This window comes from Choloepus didactylus, chromosome 2 (genome assembly GCF_015220235.1).
Source record: "Choloepus didactylus isolate mChoDid1 chromosome 2, mChoDid1.pri, whole genome shotgun sequence".
In the NCBI taxonomy this organism is placed as follows: domain Eukaryota; kingdom Metazoa; phylum Chordata; class Mammalia; order Pilosa; family Megalonychidae; genus Choloepus; species Choloepus didactylus.
Genome location: NC_051308.1, coordinates 145,824,501 through 145,844,838, shown reverse-complemented (window position 1 = coordinate 145,844,838; position 20,338 = coordinate 145,824,501). Strand labels below are relative to the sequence as shown.

The following is a 20,338-nucleotide window of genomic DNA, read 5'->3' as shown; positions in this document are numbered from 1 at the left end:
ATTCTTTGAGGTTTAAGAAATCCCAAACCAAACATACTGCAACTTAATTTAAAAAAAATTTCTTTCACAGTGACAAACGCCAAAAACTATAAACCTCCATGAATATTCAAGGCCCTTTCTCAAAAATTACAATTCCAAATATTAGTAGAGGATAAATGCACAATTGCTCACCAAGTGGTTCAGATAGATTCCCCAAGGACTTTAGGTATTAAATTAGGTATTAAGAGGAAGCTCAAATACATTTATCCAACCCAATGCACACAGAAAATTTATCTAAACAATTAGTTGTGCTAAATTGATTTTAAGGTTGTTGCATGGAACAAACAAATGTACACATATTATCAATTTGGTCCTAATGTTTCAGATCAGTAACAGTGATAACCTTCTATGGACTTGTTCATTAACAGTATCATTTGATAAACTACTTCTCATTCTGACTTTTTCTCTCTTTCTTTACTATTTTTTCCTCCTCTCCTTTCTTTTGAATCTGCCCCCTATAATCTAGGAAGCATGCCAAGTGCAGGGGATGTATAAGACATGGTCCCTGTCCATAACGAGTTACAATCTGGTACCAAAGACAGACAAGCATATCAATAATTGAAAAGAGGTGCTAAGTGCACTTAAAAGGTATTTATAGGAGGGCGCAGTAGAGGGGTAACAACTTCATCTGGAGCTGACAGGTACTCAAATGTGGAGGTGGGCTAGAGAGTAAGAGGACATTCTAGCTAGATGGAACAAGTTAGAGAGATGTGGGAGAGCATAGTACAGGGAGCCTGAGGCACAGAATGTACACTGGGAGCATAGTGGGAGATGGGGCTATCGCAGTGATTCTCTACTGGGAGCAATTTTGCCCTCCAGGGGACATTCAGCAAAGCCAAGAGATGTGTTTTGGTTGTAACAATGTGTTTAATTGCTCCTGGTATCTGGTGGGCAGAGGACAGGAATGCTGCTAAGCATCCTGCAATGCGCATGCATCCTACAAAGAAACAAATACTTATTTGGTCCAAAATGTCAATAATGCCAAGATCAAGAAACCCTAGGCTAGCATGAAAGAGAGAACTGGAAAAGCCACGAGCCTCCCACATGCTCCTCCAAATGTTTTGGAATAAAGAACCTGAAAAAAGCCCCAGTTTTCTAATGTCAATGTTCCTCTTAGTGTTTGGTTGGCAGAAAGGCTATTACTTCAAGAGATAAGTCAGTGATGAATTCAGTTATCTAATTATATTGATTCTAGGGCTATGTGGGAATATTTGGACTCTACAAGGATCCTGCCATAGATTTGCTATTTATTTGTGTAAGAATCTATGATGAATACAGTATCTGTTGTGGATCAAATCAGTGATTTTTTTTCCCCCTGAATTCAGTGCATTAGTTGAATTGTTTGTTTCTTTGTTGTTGTCTGGGTATTTTGTTGTTGTTGTTTTGAATTCTCAATGAATACTGCTGTTCTATGGTGACAAAGAATAAAACTATCCAGCTTAGTAGATCCCTTAGATTTTATCCCTCAATCATTCCATCTTTCCTAGCATTGCATGTTTAAATTCTTTCTTCCTTTCTGAAAGAAAAGTCTTCTTTCCAGAAATAAAAACAACAAAGCCTACATCCATTTATGACAGAGATAGAAGGAAACCCAAGACTTCATAAGAACTTCATGGTGTCCCATAATAATCAAAACTCACTGCTCCCTACACCAGGGGCAAATTACTGTTTCCCTTATAGGATTCTTGTCCAGTTACGGTTATGATGCAAAGTGAATGAGCAAGTGAACAAATTAATTCAATAAAAGTAAGAACAAAGACATTCTAATCACCACAGTTGAACCACACAATCCTTAAGTGGTTTGGTCAAAAAGTAAAAATGCTTCATGGTTCTCTTGCTATATGGGTCTAAATTATATCTAACACTCAAGAAATACCCACATTACAACATACATATTATATTTAATTTTATAATTTTATAATCACAGATATGAAAATGCAAAGATTGTGGAAAACTTTTATTAGTAGTAGGATTAGCATTGAAATTCTGGGGCATTTTAGGTTATCTGTAATTCAGTGGGGTCATTAATTTGTGAATATGTCCTCTCTCTCTGTGAGCTATAATTCCCATTTTTCATTTTGAAACTCAGGAGAAAAATAAGATACAAGCAACTGTATCTCTTGTGCAGTTTTCCAGTGTTATTTTCCTGTTATTGTGTAAAGAAAATCCTGTTTCACCAAATCTTCTATTGAAATTGGTTACATTTACCCCCAATTGCTGTTTGTGGTTTGCCGATTAGTTTTGCTAATGAATTAACTAGTGTACCCGACTACTTGCAGAGCTAGTCTCAATATAATGAATGTAATTATTTAGCACTAAACCAGGACAGCATCTTTCTTTTTCTGTGACAAGCATAATTCTTTATTCTCCCATTAGCCAGGTGCCCTGGTCTCTGTAAACTAGTTATTGACCTGCTCATTTAAGGAGCGTCACTCTAAATGCTTCTACCCTTATTTAACTCAAGCAAGCTCCTATAATTTCTCTTCACAATACGGGGTTAGCATGTAAAGAGTTCATTGTTCATTTATTGTGAGTAAAGCAAGGCATCAGGGAGCTATTCTTAGATGGATGCTCAGACTCCTGAGCCCTGCTTACTTGTCCCTGGTTATAATGGATACAAAACCGTATGGGGCTTAGAAAGCATCATGTAAGCTCCATAGGAAATCTGAGGCAATGAATCATGGAGCCAGACCCCTGCTGAGGACTGTGTGTCTGAACAGACTACAAATAGACAGGAAAGCAGCTTAAGCAAGTGGCTGTCATATGACAGGAATGCATATATTAGACATAAGAGGAGACTATTTGGATAAGGATGTTTATATATAAAGGACAATAATAAGTCTTCTTGCCCGACTCAGAGAATAAACTATTAGTGGAGAACAATGCCCCTATGCCCACACTGATGTGTTTCAGGTGTATCTTCTGTCACCATTTAATATCCTTTTTTTAAAAAGTGTCACACAGTATTGGATCATCTTGGTCATGATATATTGTGTCAGAGCACATGCAATGAGACATAGTGAGATGTGACTGGCAAAGCCTAAACTAAAGATTAGCTGTCACAAATTAAAGAAAAAGCCACTGCCATCATTCATGATTGAACCTCTCTTTGAAACCGTTTGGGGAAAAATTAAAAGAGTTTAAAATGGCACAGGAAAGAAAGTTGTGTATAGAAGGTTTGGGAGGTAATGTTCTTTCTCTTTCACATTTTCATTAAACAGCAAGTGCTATCTGTTATACCTGACCGCTATCTGTAGAAATGTTATTGTGCTGTTAAAAAAAGGTAAGCAATAAACACCCCCACCTTGGGGAAACCTTGTTAACATTTTTATTAAATTTTTATGTTTGAATAATGATACTTTAATATATCTTTTTCTTGACTGCAATTCCCAGAGTCCTTTTAAGAGTAACTTGGCTTGACAGCCCAGGAATTTTGAGATAAAGAAAAGACAAATTAGGACAAGGTCTATAGGGGGAAACAAGATTATATTGGAAAGTTTATGGTGTGAAGAGAGCAGGAACAGAAGCTATCGGTTTTCTTTCAGGGCTGTTTATGTATATTTATGGTAAATGGGAATAATCATGCACACATATACATAAACTTGTTTATATCTGTCCCTATACATGCTCCCTTGATTTTTTAAGCTAACCATACATGTATAAACATGAGTGAAAATAGTAAAGTTTTTTCAGATGTCTGTCGAGAAATAACAAATTGAGCTATAAGGCAACAAAAGTCTTTATTTGGGATCCTAGAATTGTAATTCTAGGAGCACAGATTCAGGAAACAACCCAAATTGCGTTCCATCTTGGCACCTCCAAGCAAGGGTTTTTAAAGAAAAAGAAAAAGATTAAACAAATTGTTTGTGATTGGTGGATATTCAGAGTGCTCCAAATGTTCTTCAGTTACATAATTTACTGGTTTCCGATAAGGATGTGGTTTGTTTTGGTGTTCAGATGTCCTTAGGGCTTAGAGGAATATTGGTGCTTGAGACTTTGTATACTTTGGCAGTTTGTGACATTTAGTTATGCATAAGAGTAACCTCCAGAATGACTTCCCAACTCCCTTTTAAATCTCTTAGCCATAGTAACTCTATTTTGTTTTCTTTCTTTTCCCACAGAAAAACAACTATGACTCAAGCTGGGAATTTTCCCAATGAAGTAAACACTCAATTAAGAATATTACCAAGGAAGAGAATGAGCTAGACAAAAATGGATAGAATTACAGCAAATTACAGTGGTGGTATTTTGAATCTTTTGATAAAGCTGTTATGTTGTGGGTTTGATGAGCATGTGGCATTATTGGGCATTCTAAATAAAATAACAACTATTAAATAATAGCTAGGCAGCACCTCATCACGTTCTGAAGTCACACATTGAGCTCAAAAAACCCAGGGTTCTGAAATCAAAACTGCCTCACTGAAGTCTTTAAAAAGAATTTAAAGCTTCAAAAATAATCTGCCTATCTTTAAAGATGTTAATTGTAACCACTGAAAGTCATAAGGCAAGAATGGAGGACAGCTTAAATATGTCTTGTTAGTGCAATGCCATTTTCTGTGTCACAAAGACTTTTGCACAATATACACTCAATAAATACTTTTGAATAGAACTCAGATCAAGTTATACAATATGTTAACTGACCTGTAGTTGATTTGATAATAAAAGAAAAGAATGCAAGAAGATTCAGAAGTTCTTAGATAGTGCAAGCTGAATACCACATTTTCCACTATATTTTTGATATTTTGATATAATTTAATACATAGACATTCTTAATTTAGATAAAATCAAATGTGTCACACACACACACACACCCTTAATGGCTTATACTTTTAACATGTTTTTCACATTTTGGTTTTAAATCCAGTGTGAATTAATTTTGTAAATGATAGGAGGTAGGGATAAAATTAATGCATTACCAATTGCCCTAGTTATTTTAGAAATTATTAATTTCCTTGTAATATATAATACCACTTCAAGAACATAGTAAGTTGCCATTGCAGGTATGGGCCCAGTTTTAGATATTCTATTGTTTTCCAAAAGTATTTCTCTACACCAATATAGAATATTTCATAATGATAGCTTTATGGTAAGTCTGGAAGCTTGATATGACAAATCCTCCATTTTACCTCCTTAAAATTTTCTTGGCTAATATTGGTCTTTGCATTTCCTATGAACTTTAGGATAAGTTTGTCAAATTCCATGAAAAAAAAAATTCTCTTTTCAAAATTAGATTTGCATTTAATCTGTATATTAATTTAGGAAAACTAAATGCTGTAATATTATTGAGTCTTTCCACTCATGGACACAAGGAACTGCTTCATTTGTTTGGTCTTCATTATTTCTTTCAACAAAGGTTTATTATTTTCCACATAAAGGTTGAACATCTTTTGAGAAATTTGTTACTAGGCTCATTCCATTTTTTGTGTCCCTTTTAAATGAAAACTTTTGGTATTACATTTTCTAATTCTTTTTTACATATTGAACTAGTGTCCAGATTACATGCTTAATGCTCTTATTTATTCTAATAATTTGTAAAATACCTTGGGTTTCCTACACAAATAATCTTATTGTCACTGAAAAATAAGATTTTGTTTTCTTCTTTTTCCATCCTTTAATATTTAATTTCTTTTTCTTTCTTTCTTTCTTTTTTTTTTTTTTTTTTTTTTTTTTTGTTCTTTTTGTGCTGTTAGAACTGCCAGGATACCATGGATTGGAAATGATAATAGCAAGTATACTTGTCTTGATCCTGACTTTTAAAAGAGAAAAGCTTCTAATGTTTCATCTTTAAGTATTGTATTTCTATGGTTTTAGTAAATACCACTTTGTTAGGTTGAAGAATTTTCCTTCTATTCCTATTTTTATAAGCATTTTATTTTAACATTATTGTGTGTTGGATTTTTCTGTCTTTCTTGGTGTTGTTATGTTTCTTTCTTCTTTAACCTGCCATTGTGAGAAACTACATTGATGTAGATTATCTAGTTTTAAGCCATCCTTTCCTTCCTTGGGTACACCCAATTTGATGGCTGTTTACAATTTTCTTTGCTCTCATATCCTTGCCTAGTAGTGGTAGTAAGTTTAGCCTTTTAAAATGAGTTGGGAAATTTTTCCTCTTTTTCTTATTTTTGGGAGCACTTTATATAAAATTAAGGTTATCTGCTTTTATAGCATTGTTAGAAATATTTCAAATTGCCTAGGTTTGTTACTTGTGGATATATGGAAGGCTATTTTTTTAAATATTGATTAAATGCATTTAGTAGTTATGGATCAATTTATATCTTTTAATTTATTTACAAGTCAGCTTTGGTAAATCATATTCTTTTGGGAAAGTGTTTATGCAACTTTTCAAATTTATAAGCATAAAGTTTTCATTGCATTTTATTATAGTTTTAAAAAATTCTCTAGCCATAATTCTGTTTTCTTCTTCATTCCTAATGTCATTTTTCCTTTCTTTACCTTTAATTTAGTCAGTTATATTAGTGTTTCATAGAACCACAAGAATTTAGTTTATTTTAATTCTTTTTTTCCATAGAAGCAATTTTAATTTTGGTTTTCCTCTCCTTTTTTTTTTTTTTTTTTGATTTTCTATATCAGTAGTTGATACACTTATCTTTATTATTTCCTTTGTTACATTTCTTTAGTTTAATTTATTTTTTTCAACTTTCTGAATTGGTAGTGCAACTCGCTGATTTTGTCTTTTATTTCTTTTATAACAAACATTGAAAGATAAAAATCTTCCTCTAATTACTACTTTAGTGGCATCCCACAAGTTTTGATATTTAATTTTAATTTTTTTTTTAGTAACAAAGAATTTCATGCTATCTTTTGTTCACAATTTTGCCAGAATTGGAAGTCCAGCATAGATTTTTATGTGACGCTTGAAGTCAAGTCCCTGTTGAGGCAAAGCTTCCTTTTTCTTGCCTACATTGGAAGTAGTCAAGTAGAAGTTGGATGTATCTTGATATAGACGCTCCAAAATTTTCTACTTTAGTTGGGGAAGTTGGAACGATCTAACGTGAAATTTGGTTTTCACTCTCAACCACTAACCCTGAATCTTTGGTTTGCTTTTCTAAATATGCTTGATTTAATATCATTTAAGACTAATTTTCTTTAATGCAGATGAAACCTATTAACTATAGTTTTCCTCTACAGTGTTATCAATATTCTAACAAGCATAGGACTCATTTTAGAAATAAGAATCTACAACATAGCGTTAGTAGCTAATGGGTTGAATATGAATTAGATGTGATTGAAATATGATACCTAATGAAAATGGACAGAGCCCTTCAGTTACATAAACATTTTTTTTTCTGTTATTTTTGTTCCCTTTTCCTAATTATAGGCTTAGGGTATTGATTTTAATCTATGTAGATACTAAAGGGAAAATGATAATGATCACATAATTTGCTACAGCTTATTAAGTGATTAACCTGGCCAGATATTGTGACAAATATTCCATATGTATTATCTAATTCATTCCTGAGAACAATCCCATAGGATTAGTATAATTTCACCTATTTTTAGATGAGAAAATCAAAACCTTATAACTTACCCAAGGTCACACTATAGGAAGTCAATGGATCCAGGATTTGAATACAAATTGAATACAAATCTATCTGACTTTAAAACATGTGAAGTGAATAGTCTATAGAAAAAAAAAAAGAGAAAAAAAGAGAGAGAGAGAATAAATAACAATTTGTTGTAAGTATATAACAGTGTACAGTAATTTAACTTTTCCCAAAAAGGAGGTTTGGCCTTTGTTCCTGGCTCCTGACAGGCCCTTGGAATGTTATGCCCGAGAGGAGAGCGTCTTTGGGCCTGGGACGTTGGGTCATGCCAGATAGCCTAACAGTGTGATTTAGGGTGGGGGCTGGTCACACCAGATGATAGGGGCTGACCACATCAGAAAGACCAACAGTGTGATTTAGAGTGGGGACTTAAGATAGACCTGGAGACTGTCAACCACATGGTCAATCAAGCACTCAATCAGGCCTGTGTGATAGAGCCCCAATAAAAACTCTGGACCCTGGGGCTTGAGTGAGCTTCCCTGGTGGGCAGTACTCCACGTGTAATTTCACACATTAATATCAGGAAAGGGACATGTCCTGACTCCATGAGAAGAGGACAATGGAAGTTCCACATTTGGTACTTCCCCACACTCTGCCAGATGTGCACTTAACTTGGCTGATTTTAAGCTGTGTTCTCACCTTGTAATAAACTGTGACAATGACTATAATAGCTTTCGGTGAGTTCTGTTAGTATGTCTATCAAATTTTCAACCCCCCCAAACTTGCAGTTAGTGCCAGAAGTGAGGATAGCCTAGTGTGGAGTGTGGTCTCGCTAACTGTACAGTTGACTAACTCCAATCAAATAGAAAGTTATGAAAAATGGTCTGTGTGATCATGGGAAATTGAGAAGTGGGAAAACATCTGGGCAAGTCTGAAAAGCCTAAGAGTTTACCTAGAAGGTAAGGAAAGAAAATTATCCAGGAAAAAATAAATAGCCTAGGCAAAGGCAAGGAATCAGGAAGAAATTATCATATTTCATTTAATCAAATACACTATATTTAAATGCCACCCAAAGTAAACTGAACAAAACAAAGCTATGAATTAAATTATGACATCATTAATTGTAAAAATTCTTATTTTAGAGATTAGGAAAGTATCTCAGAATCAGTTAAATGGGTAGAGTATTTAGGAACTGGTGCTAAATGAAATGTGACCAGCACATTAGATAATTCAAAACCATGAGTAAAGAGAAAAATATTGATGTGAGGGTTGGCAAGAAATGGAGAAGTAATTTAGAGACAGACTGTGAAAGTTAGGTGAAAAATGTTAATTTATCCCCTTTATGCCAGTCTCAGTGACTATGAAAGACATCATTCATTTGGAGAAAATGTTGATTAAAGAAGCTACAAAGTTTCCCAAACTCATAGGTCTGTTGTTGGGAGGCTAAGAATTTAAACTAGGTTTTTCTGATTCTAAAACACACATTAAGGAGTTTAGACTTTACCTTTAAAAGAGGGGAATGTTTTGATGGTATTGTCCTTTAGGAAATACAACTTAAGCTGAACTGGGGAAAGACCAGTGACAAAGAGACCAGTGGGCTTTTGTAATTATCTGAGCTGATGATTTGTGGTAATAAGCTAAGGAAAGATGGCAGTTTTGATGTAACTGAGGTTTCTTCACTGGAAATTTAGGACTATTAGGATCACAAAACATTTGAAGAGAAGGCAAAGTATGAGTTAAAATTCAAGCTTATTTTAAGCTTTAGATGCTTGCTAGATATCCCGACTGAGCTTTCCTACATACCTGACAGGGAAGGTGGATGTCATCAGTAAACACACATTTTGAGACACCCAAGTGAATAGAATCACCCAAAGAAAACATACAGAAGTAGAGAAAATGATTAAGACTGGATCCCTAAAGAACCCCAACACTTAAGGAGCAACCAGAAGAAATAACTAGAACTGGCCAAGGAAAGAGAGCTTCATGATAAAATGGAAGTCAACAATAACAGTGCTGCAGAGGAAGGGCATAGGGCAAGAATCATAATTAGGTCATTAAAATTGGCATAGGAGTCACTGGTCAGTGATTACAACAATTGACCTTGATTGATGGAGACCAACACTACATGGCAATGGTTTAAAAGGGGAGTATCAGTTGGTTTTTGTTGTGCAGTAAACAACAAACATTTTCATAGCTCACAATGCTGTGGGACAGTAATTTAGGCCAGGCTCAGCTGGGTGATGTTCTCAGGACTCAGTTGGGCTTACTCATGCTTTTCTTAGCTGCTAGTCGCCTTCTTGTGGTTGTCTGTGACGGTGTGAGGAAGACAACTGAGCCATGTGTCTTGCATCATCCAGTGGGCTAGCCCAGACTTGTTCATGTGGCAGCTCTTCAGGGACCTGAGAGACAACTAAGTTCACAGCATAGAACTGGCACACTATCATCACTGTCCCAGTCTATTAGCCAAAGCAAATCACAAGGGTAGCCAGATTCCAGGGATGGGGAAATGGGCTTCACTTCTTGATGAGAGGAATGGCAAACACAAATTGCAAAAGGATACAGGGATGAATAAAGAATTGTGGCCATTTTTGCAACCTACCAAAGAGAGGGAGATGCGGAGGTGAAAATAGTCAATATTGCCCGCCATTACCAATGTAAAAATAATGGTAAAATGATGTAAAAGGAGGTTTATGGCAAGTCTTTTAGTCCCGTAAGCTGGAGAATAACGTTTGTCTTTCGCTGTTTTGCATCATCAACTGTTTTTGGTGCTTATGTCTACCTTCAGCACTTATCTCACTTTTAATTACAAGTCATCACAAACACTATTCACTCTCAAGTTTGGAAGTGCCTGAACATGAATACTGATTTGAAGACATAAATCAGGACCAGGCATTATATATGATCTGGTAAGATTCATTTCTGTCAAATTCATTTTCCAATTAATCACAGGAGTAAGCTTTCTAAACTTTATTTCCTACCATGTAGTTCAGGTCCTTAGAGAAGCAAATGCCAAAATAGGATTATCAAGTGCAAGAGAATTATTGGGGAAACTCTCAGCCTAGGATTTCTATATATAATTATAATTAATAACAGGCACATAAATGTTTTTTTATCAGCTTTGAGCAACATTACCATTTGACCAATGTAGACATTTAAACTTAACTGATTAGCACCAAAGACATCCCCTACTACAGTCATGAATTTTCAAGAACACTACATTGTGAATTGGTCAGTGAGAGAGCATAAGAATACTGCAGTAACAAGGATCCAGTTCTTTCCTCATGCCCCAACTAGTATTCAAATATAGGTTTCATTGATGATGCCATTATAAGCAAACTTTTCTTGTAGGCAAGCTAATTTAATGATACTTGTTGAAAAGTCAGAAGTCTGTAACATGCAGCGAATGAGACCTCTGACATGGGCCAATATCATGATATTGCTAATAATAATAAAACAACAACAACAAAAGGTAAATGTTTACAAGTGCCTATAAATGAATGTGATGGGCTTTGCTTCTGTAATCAAGCAGAAAGAAGTGGTCTCAGCATGCCATAAGATGTTCATTAATTTTTAATAGTGTTAATGTTTATTAGTGTCAGATGATTGGCTTTAACCGTCTTATGAATAATAAATAAATGAGGTTCATTTCTGATGTCTGTCACAATTTGTATTCAAGGCCAACAGAGCTGCCATTATTTGGCTTTGGAGACCTTGAACACACAGGCATAGCCAGAATATACTTCCAGGAATTGGGACGGATTTTTCACATTTTAGCACTAAAAACAGTGGTGGAATTCTTGGCACCTTCTCAAGACTCCAAGATTCTGCTGAAGTTCCTGAGATGTAGGAAAGTCCATTTCAGATGTTTTAGCAAATAGAAAACTGCTGGAAAATGTTTCTCTTGTTTCCCGGTCCTGTTGAATTCATAACACTTAAACACTTGTGTCCATCAAATAGAACACACAGGATCACAGCTAGAGCTGTTCTTGACTTTGCAATTTCATTGACTGACAGTTTAATATCTATTTATTTTCACATCTGACACCAGTAAAGACAGGCTGGCATCATGAATGTCGAGACATTAGGCTGACAACTGTTTTTTTTTCATCATTTGGGGGGGTGGAGAATGGTTCAACATTCCCAAGTAAAACGTTCTTTTCAAGCACTGCCGCTCCAATAAAGACCAAATTATAGTTCAGATATAATTGGCAGTAACTATTGATAGGTTACCTGTACATGTTTATATAGGAATGGGTACATTCAATTTGAGATTTACTAGTAAACTAACTGTTACTGTTATACTCTGGAATGAAATGTGTAATTATACTATTTAAATAGCTGAAACAGCTGCCATTACTGCGGACTGTGTAAACAGTGTTTTCCATGCTAAAATTGAATGTTGAGAATATGGTCCCTTATTTTCAGCAGCTCTTGTTTAGTCTCTGAAATACAAACAAGAGGTCTAGCTCCATCCCAGTTCCATAATCTCAGAGCAACACACTAGATGAGGAACATTCACAAATGAAAGTGAGATGGATTTATAAAACCTTAAGCAAGACCCCACTGTGCTCAAAATGAACCACAAAGATAGAGAATATAACAATTACTTTAGGTACCCCCCAAAATATATTTAGTTTCCATGTGCTGAAACAGATTGAGAGAACGTCTTTGTCTCTCTCCCATTTATGCTTGTTATCCAAACAGAAAATAATTCAATTTTACTGTAGCTCTATGTATAGTTGGGGGAATATTATTACAATGCTGATATCACTGAGCCTTTTAGTCTGCTACTTTGAGAATGCTCTCACGGCTAGAGGTAAGGTCTGATAACTCAGAACCAGTTTCACTCTGTAACCATTAAGGCACTGCCTTATAATCAAGCAGTATTGAATGGACCGAGTTTATAGCCTTCATAGTTTAGGATTGAAGTATACTATTATGTCTTATAACTCTCCTCCCCAATGTCATTTTGCCAAGTACTCTAAGAAAGAAATATGCTCTCTAAACTGAAATTTTGTTCAGAGTGCATTCATTTACAGAAATTAGGCCTGAGATTGATTGTGGATTTCCTCAAAATCACATTAATTTCAGTTCTTGGCAATTACAGTATAATTAGAGTTATTGATGCGGCAGCCTCATAAATAAATATTTTTGTAGCCATATACTTTCCCTTTTGTTTTTTGTTGGTCGCTTGGCTTGCTCGCTTATTTGTTTGTTTAGGCTTCATTGATGTCTGAAATTAGACCTGGGTGGCTTTGCTCTTTCTGTGGAGAAATCTTGTGAGGAGTCAGGAGCAGAGGAGGAGAATCAAGACCCTTTCCTCCAATTTCTGAGTCCCTCTCACTGTCACATTCCTGTGAGCTCAACCCTAAATCTCCCCAGCCTGAGTTCTGCATTCCCCACACCCTCTACCCAGAATTTCCATTTCATTACTATCATCCTTCTTCATTGGGCCCTGCGCAGTAAGGACCTAAGATGCAATGTTCTTAGGTGTCTTCTCCATTAGTCTTTGTAGTTTCCTACACCTGCTTTCTTTAAAGTTGGTTTTATTGAGACATATTCACATACCATACAGTCATCCATGGTGTACAATCAGCTGTTCACAGTACCATCATATAGTTGTGCATTCATCACCACAATCAATTTTTGAATATTTTCATTACTCCCCCCAAAATAAAAATAAGAATAAAAATAAAGTAAAAAAGAACACTCAAAATATCTCATCTCTATTGTTCATTTACTTTTTGAACCCGTTTTTTTATTCATCTGTCCATACGCTGGCTAGAGAGTGTGAACCACAAGGTTTTCACAATCACATGGTCACATGGTATAAGCTACATAGTTATACAATGTCTTTAAGAATAAAGGCTACTGGGTTGCAGTTCAACAGTTTCAGGTATTTCCTTCTAGATATTCCAATACACTAAAAACTAAAAAGGGATATCTATATAACACATAAGAATAACAGCCAGGATGACCTCTTGACTCCATTTGAGATCTCTCAGCCCCTGAAACTTTATTTTGTTTCATTTTTCTTCCCCCTTTCAGTAAAGAAGGCCTTTTCAGTCATTCAATGCCAGTTCTGGGTTCATCCCCAGGAGTCATGTCCCACTTTGCCAGGGGGCTTTACACCCCTGGGAGTCATGTGCCACATAGAGGGGAGGGAAGTGAGTTTACCTGCAGAGTGGGCTTAGAGAGAGAGGGCACATCTGAGCAACAAAAGAAGTTCTCTAGGGGCTACACCCGCTTTTGTTCCACATCGTCTCTTTATATTTTGGATATCTAACTGTCTTGATTTGCAGCTTGCAAATTTGGATTTAGAATCAAAAGTCCAGGGTTTGAGTCCAGGCTCTTCCATTAAATTATGCATCCTTAAGAAAATACTCATTTCTAAATAGGGATGGATTATATTATTCATTCAGCAAATGCTTTATTGAGCTATTATTATGTCAGGCACTATTTTAGGTACTAAAGATACAGCAATGAAAACAAAATTGGTCAAGGCCCCTTCCTCATGGGCCTTATACTCTAAAATTATCTAACCTTAGAGGATTAAATAGAAAATATATGTGAAATTTTACTATAAACCATAATATCTATATGTAATGTATTTTATGCCAATGATAAAAAATAAAATGACTGCCTTACTTTGGTTTTGCCTATTCCTGAAATAATCAGCATGTCTTCTTTAAAAGGCCTTGCTTTCTAAAGTTCGTGAAAAGGGTAAAGGAAATAGAAGATATTTGCAAGACAAGGATGTGTAGGAGGTTATTGAGAAGAGTAAGAAAAGAGGAAAATGGAAACAAAGTAGCGAAAAATAGAGATGAGCAAAGACAAATATTAATTGCACACTTACAGAGTATATGGTACACCAGAAAGTGCTAATGGGGAGACTGCTTTTTAGCCCTCTTCTGTTCTACTATCCATAGGATCTTGCATCAATTGTTTTACTTGCCTGGGCTCTGTTTTCCTCATCTATTAAAAGAGAATGCAGGATTGCATGATCTTCAGGATGCCTTCCTGTCATTGCTTTCTACGACTATAAAATAGGAATTTATGTCATTGAGCTCAGCCCTCCACTAGGACCCTCCAAAACACCTGCCTCATGAGAGAGCCAGGCTCACTTTTAAATGTCAAAAATTTACAATACCATGTTGTATTGTCTCTTTCTTTAGAAATGGATAGAACTTTAATCCAACCAATGATAAATATTTGAATTTTTCTGGAAGGTATGTCTTCACCAATATTAGGTTTGATTAAGGAAACAACCTCAAACACTTAATTTCTATAGTCACTATATACGATTCAAATCACCTTCAGATATTAGCACTAACGTTATACTTAATATCTTTTTTCCTGTTGTCTGAGAATCTATAAAAACTTTAGGGTCAGCAGAGGTAGTTCCAGATTTCCACCAAGATTTAAAACTGAGTTTTATGAGTAAAAAGGAAAAAACACAAAGGGCTATCATATTTGTGATATGCAGCAAGGAAAATTTAATCCTCTCCTAACTCCATCACACACCACCACCCCCACTAAAAATACAAGCTGACAAACAATTTTAATCTATTATGAATTCAAGGAGACATTATATTCCAGAAATAAGTATATTGAAATAGATAAACAATATTTTCACTTCTTAAACCCTGAGGGAAAATACATATCTTTGTTGGGTGGAAGACAACAGTCACATATTTTATGTGGGTGACATCAAGTGACAAAAACTTCTCCCAGCACCATTGTCCACTACCACATTGCACAGTGGCTGCTCCTACCCTTTCTTGCAGGCAGATCACCACTTAAGACCACACTCAGGAGATCTCTAATGACCCTGTTCCCCAGCCACCCTGATGTTAAACTGGAAGTGTGCTCAGTAGAATGGTGGACAAATGAGATCATCACATGGTCATAATGTCATTGTTTCTATCCCCATAAAGTGAACAGGGTTTTAAGGGCTACTTGAATTTTCCATTACAGTGTGACCTTTAATAGCAATGCTGTTTTACTGAAGAGAAAGAGAGAGAAAAAAACAGAATGGAAAACAAGATAAAGCCACGCAACAGATGCTCTCTTTGGGCACTAGGAAATACTGTAGGGCAATATTTAATAAGTTTCAACAATTTAAAAGGGCTACTTCTTTGAATGCAAGATTGTAGGGTTTCTCACAGTATTCAACTGGCTGTGGTGGTATAAGAGACAAGACTCAAAGAGTGACAGGCTCTTTACATGGCAGAAGCAAAATAAAAAATACCTCTTAGGTGATGGTAGCACATTGTGAGAATAACTAACAGTGCTGAATGGTGTGTGAAGGTGGTGGAAAGGGGAAGCTCAGAGTCACATATATCACCAGAAGTAAAGTTGGAGGTTAAAAGATGGGAGTGTAGAAAACAGTGAATCTTGTGGTGGACAATGTCCATGCTTAACTGTACAAATATTAGAAATCTCCCTCATGAACTAGAACAAATGTATGACACTGTAACTAGAAGTTAATAATAGAGGGGCATATAGGAAAAATATATATACCTATTGCAAACTATATACTACAGTTAGCAATATTTTAACAGTCTTTCATCAACAGTAACAAATGTACTACACCAATACTATGAATCAATAATGGAGGGGGGGTTAGGGGTATGGGAGGATTTGAGTTTCCTTTTTTTGTGTGTCTTTTTTTCTTTTCTGGAGTAATGAAAATGTTCTAAAAATTGAAAAAAAAATAACTTTGATGATGGATGTACAGCTGTATGATGGTACCATGGGCAAGTGATTGTACACTTTGGATCTTTGTATAATTGTATGGTATGTGAACAATCTCAATTTAAAAAAAAATGGGAAAAAAAATCCCTCTTAGCATGTCCTCTATGTGGAAAACCTATATTGACTTTTCAGTCAATAACTTGACACAAATGTACTGAAGGCATCTCCGGTTTCAATTTGGAGAAATGAAGATTTGCCACCATGTGTATCATTATTTTTTAAAGACAGTTTTTATTGTATCATATTTATGAATATTTTATCTGTCTATGCAAATGCCATTCTTCATACTGTAATAATATAATAGGATTTTTTTCGTTTATAAAGTATTTAAATAATCAATGTCCTTCTACTCTTGTGACATATATACTACCTATAATGTGCTATTACAGTAGCAATCAAATAGTAAATATCTCAATTATAGACCCTTAGAGTATAGAAAGTTCTGAAATATCCTTACAAATTCAAAGTCATTCATTTGCTAATCTGATTTCTCAGATATAGTGATTGCCTGGAAAAGAAATAATGAAAATACTCATTCTGATAACCTGTAGGAGAGATTCATATGCTTTTCTTCTGAGAGATTCCAAATGATTATTTAGTTCTCACATGTAATAATTACCAAAACCCTGAGCCTCTTAAGTATTTTCACTTGTGATATGTCTCTGAGGGTGGTTCTTCATCTCAGGATTATGGAATCCATTCTAGTCATTCAAATGATGGACATAGCAATAAATATTCTTTAAAATTAATTGAACATTCTCTCTGTAATCAGCTTATAAATTGAAGGGCCAGATTAAAAGAGAATCTATTAACAGCTGAATACTACTGAGACTTCAGTAATTTTTGGTACCAATCATATTATGTATTTAGCTTGATTATTTCAAATGATTTCGTTCTTTTCAGGCAACATAGTTCCATCACACTGCTTAGCCATAACCAGTTTTGGGGGATTTAACCTTTCATGCATTGCATTTATCTTCAGAAACGATGTGAAGGAGCGTGAAAGGTAAGAAAGCATTTATGTGCAGTTTTAACCTTCCAGCACACAGGAAAAGAATCTAGACCATGGTGTGACATCTGCCGTTGGGTGTGAAAAGGGTCTCTTAACCACAGGGCTGTTTGAAAGCTTCCATCCTAAAAAAATGTTTCACAGGGAAGAATGTTTAACTCCAATTTATTTTATGAGTTGGCAGAAAAGCAAGCATTTAACTACTGAAGTCAGCAAGCAACTAGAAAGAAAGCTCTTAGACAGAAATACACTAATCTTGACTCCTCTCCCACAATATAATTCTCAATTCTTAATTCTTTTCAGGTGTGCACATGTAAGTGTTGCCTGACTCCATTATTATCGCTAGTAGAATAGAGGGCATGTCTTTTAAAGCCAACTGCAGAATACTGTGTGTATGGTTGTGATGGTTAAGTTCATGTGTCCACTTGGCCAGGTGATGGTGTCCAGGTATCTGGTCAAGCAAGCACTGGCCTAACCATTACTGCAAGGGCATTTGTGGCTGGTTAATAAACCAGAAGGCTGGTTTATTAAATCATCATTCAATTGGCTGCAGCTGTGACTGATTACATCAACAAAGGCCATGTCTTCCACAATGAGAGAATTCAGTCAGCTGGATTTAATCCAATCAGTTGAAGACTTTTAAGTGAAACAGATAGAGGACCTTCACTTCTTCTTCTCCTAACCAGTGAAGCATTTCCTGATGAGTTCATAGAAGCTGCCAGTTTGTTTCCTAAAGAGTTCATGGAACACATTCATCAAAGTTGCCAGTTTGCTGCCTGAGGAGTTCATTGAACATCTTCATTGGAGTTGCCAGTTTGCTGCCTGCCCTACAGAATTTGGAGTCGTGCATACCCACAGTTGCATGAGACACTTTTATAAAATCTGATATTTATAGATATCTCTTGTTGATTCTGTTTCCCTAGAGACTTCTAACTAATACAGTGGTGGTACATAGTCAAAGACATTTTGCCTTTTATAAAATAAGCAAACATACTTATCATTTTAGCCATCCAAAACTTGAAATTAGCTTGTGCTACTGGGTTCATATTTTCACCTCCAAATGAACAACAGATCTACATTTCTGAAAGAACTTGGGTAATGTTATTTTTTTAAAAAGAAAAAAACATGAAGATGGCAGAGTGGTGAGGTGTGGAATTTAGTTACTCCTCTAGGGAAGCTGGTAAATAGCCAGAAACTGTCTGGAACAACTGTTTGGGGGACTTCTGTGACCAGTAAACCAGTCTGGAATGGGTGGAACAGCTGAGGTCACAATGAAGAGCTAAATGGAAATGTCCTCATTTCAATGTGGTAGTGAATGCATAATTGTGTGATTATACCAAGAACCACTGGTTGTTTAATTAGGATGGATTGTATGGAGTATGAATAAAACTGTTAAAAAATAAACAGAGGGATACAAGTGCTGGTGAAAATGTGGAGAGAGGGATGTAATATTCACTATTAGTGGGGAAGTAGAATGGTGCAGCCCATCTGGAGTGCAGTGCAGTGGTTCCACAGGAAGCTAAGCATGGGGTTGCCATATGGTCCTGCCACCCCATTATTGGGTATACACTTGGAAGAGCTGAGAACAGGGGCACGAATGGACATTTGCACACTGGTGTTTATGGTGACAGTATTCACAATTTACGATAGATGGAGGTGGCCTATAAGGATGCATTGACCAATGAACAGAGTGGTGAACTATGATGCATGCATAAAATGTAATATTGAGCAGCTGCAAGAAGGAAGAAGTTGTGAGGCATGCAACTAGCTGTATGGAACTTGAGGACAGTATGTTGAGTGAAATAAGCCACAAATGAAAAGATAAACATTATAATACCTCACAACTATGGACTAATTATAACGTGGAAACTCTGAGAACTGAATCTAAGAGCATAGGTTATCAGGGGAAGGCTTATTGTAAAAGTTCCTAGATTGTAAGCTCTGACAGCAGTCACATCTATTCCTGAGGTGTAATGGCTATTTCTAAATTCTGAGATGCTGAGCTTTTTGTGCATAACCTGGTTGGTCCCTGTAACTTCAGGTATTTGTGTGACACCTGACACTTAGAGCCAGAATTCAACAGCTATGAATGTCAGCATTACCCCATACAGTTTAAGAAGCTGAAAAAGGGATCAGACTTCAATAAGAGATATGAATGAAATGGACTTGGTTAGGAATAAAGTAAATCAGACTAAAGGGTAAATGATGATATTGATTGTGTTTTAAAACTTCAATGTATGAGACCAAAGGAAGAGGTTTTTTTATGCAAAATCTATATTTTCTGTAGCATACCATATCATTTAACTTATATTGTCAGTTTATTCAAACACCATAATTACATGGAACCTTGAATAGGGAGTGAGATATGGTTTGTTTGTGCAGGTTAGTGTGAAGCCCCAATATATCCCAGAGTAATTTGGGCAGAGAATAAAAAATTATTTGCAAAATCTCCTTGAGGGACTGGGGAAACAATGTGGAAATATTGTTATTCTCATGCATTATACAGATATCCCTTTTTAGTTTTTAGTGTATTAGAACAGCTAAAAGGAATTACCTGAAACTGTTGAACTGCAATTCAGTAGCCTTGATTCTTGAAGACAATTGTATAATTATATAGCTTATACAGTGTGACTGTGTGATTATGAAAACCTTGCGGTTCACACTCCCTGTATCCAGTGTATGGTGAGCTAAGTAGAAAAATGGAGACAAAAAGTAAATGAATAAATAGACGTATAGGGGGTGTGCAATGTTTTGGGTGTTCTTTTTTACCTTTATCTTAATTTTTATTCTTATTTTTATATTTTTTGGAGAAATGAAAATGTTCAAAAATTGTGGTGATGAATGCACAGCTATATGATGATACTGTGAACCACTGATTGTACACTATGGATGATTGTATGGTATGTGAATATATCTCAATAAAATTGCATTTAAAAAAAGAAAAAAGAAAAAACACAACTTTGTCAAAAATGTCTGTCCTCTGCTATGTATTACAGCTGTAAAGGGAGTATCAAAGAATGAGCAGGGT

General features: G+C 35.6%; 1 pseudogene; it reads left to right on the top strand.

The window, feature by feature from the left end:
• The window catches only part of LOC119513543, a 59,217-nt pseudogene that overhangs the window by 32,294 nt on the left and 6,585 nt on the right, over window positions 1–20,338 (top strand).